Source organism: Aedes albopictus, unplaced genomic scaffold (assembly GCF_035046485.1).
Source record: "Aedes albopictus strain Foshan unplaced genomic scaffold, AalbF5 HiC_scaffold_319, whole genome shotgun sequence".
Lineage (NCBI taxonomy): Eukaryota > Metazoa > Arthropoda > Insecta > Diptera > Culicidae > Aedes > Aedes albopictus.
In genome coordinates this window covers 23,391-25,238 of record NW_026917111.1, presented here as the reverse complement: position 1 = coordinate 25,238, position 1,848 = coordinate 23,391, and positions in this window count along the sequence as shown.

Sequence of the window (1,848 nt, the reverse complement as noted above, 5' to 3'; positions counted from 1 at the left end):
TGTATGTGGTTCTTGAGGCTTCGCTCCCTGGCTTCCTTTTTTTGCTGTGATTGTTTTCAGTACCTCTGAAACTACAGCGAGGATTTCTGAATTCTGGTTGGTTATTTTCTGGATGCAATCAATTTCCCGAGAGTTCTCTGCACTGATAGACTGGTCTTCTGCATCCAGATGTTTTCCTACCTCCGGGTTAGCTACCGTTTCCGATTCTGGATTTTCTTCCAAATGAATATTTGGATCCGCTTGGGCCAGTGTTGCTTGTTCATTCGGCTTTCCGCTTTGCTCCTTTGGAGCCGATGGACATTGTTCGGGGTAACTATTTGTCTTCTGCAGTATGTTACATCGGTCTTGAAGGAAATCGATCATATCGGCGTACGAAGGCAACACATCAGCCGGTATATGCGACTCCCATAGTTGCCTGGTTTTCTTGTCCAAACGTTTTGCCACCACATTGACCAGAATCATCTCGGACAGTCCTCCAACGGGGAATGATCGGTTCCACAGTACGTCGACGTGTTTGATACAAGTATCGATCAAGACACGTAATTCGGTGCCATTCTCGCTCGTCATCTTGGGCAACGAGAGCAGAGCGTCTACATGGGTATTGATGATAAGTCGCTCGTTTCCGTAGGTTTCCTCAAGCATCTTCCACGCTGCTGCATAGTCGTTGTTGTTGATTATGTCTTGATCAATTTTACCGGCAGCACTTCCGACCAGCAAACTATTCAAGAGGTCTAGTTTGATGCTCGGAGATACGTGTGCGAACCTGTTCATTGAGGTTTTGAACTGACACTTGAAAGAATACCAATGTTCAGGGTTGCCATCGAATGTTAGCTGTGGCTCCGAGCTGTTCACTGGTTGCTGTGGTACGAAATCTCTAGCCAACGTATTCGTGCATTCTTGATGTTTTTCTTCTTCCGCCGCATTCCACTGTGCGATTTCCGTTTGAATGAACACAAACAGTTGATTGTGCAGATCCTCACAGCGAAAGTGATTTTGTTTGTGTTCGTCTCGATTTTCTCGCGGAACTAGGTCACATATTTCGACGTACGTTATCTGCAATTCATCGTAACACTGACGAAGCGTATCCAGTTGTAGCTTGAGCCTATGAATATTGAAGTCATCCTGCTCCAAATTCTCGCGTATCCGTAGCATCCGCTCTTTTGTCAGATCACGGCGATCGAGAATCCTGTCCAGTTTTCTAGCCATTTATGAGCAGTTTCTGCAATCACCGCTTTCAACACTTTTCGTTCACAAACGTTTGACGTTATTCAACAATGTTTTTCACTTCGATTTCGTGTATCGAGCACGATCAAACACTGTTTGCACAAAACACTGCACAGACGTGTCGTTTGGCGTTTGGATTTTCCACGCGGTAAAAATCAGAACGTTCTCACAATTTTAGCCGGAATTTTACCACAAAACAAAAACTATGAAGGGTTTTCTGGAGATTTACGAATGCAGCGAAAGACTGCGTGTGAACTGTTCAGCGTATTTACTCGAACTGACAATATGCCACGATTAGGAAGCTCGTGGGTTTTCAAATTGCTACCTACGAAGCACTCTCGTGCGGCTCTCGATGTACCTGCTGAAATATAGACTACTGTTTACCTACCAGGCAACGTCCATTTATTACGTAACACCATAATCGATTTTTTGTCGATCTTTTACTTCCTTCCATAGCAATTTGTTTGTCTGAAAACCCTATTTTTTCTATGAGTTGTAACGATCAGCCGTATCCTCCCCTGGCGCATTACGTTATTTGTGGAAGACGCCTTATGTGGTAGAGTGAAACATAGATCACGGACAGAAAAGAAGAAATCTCTATGATGATAAAAGTGTACCTACCAT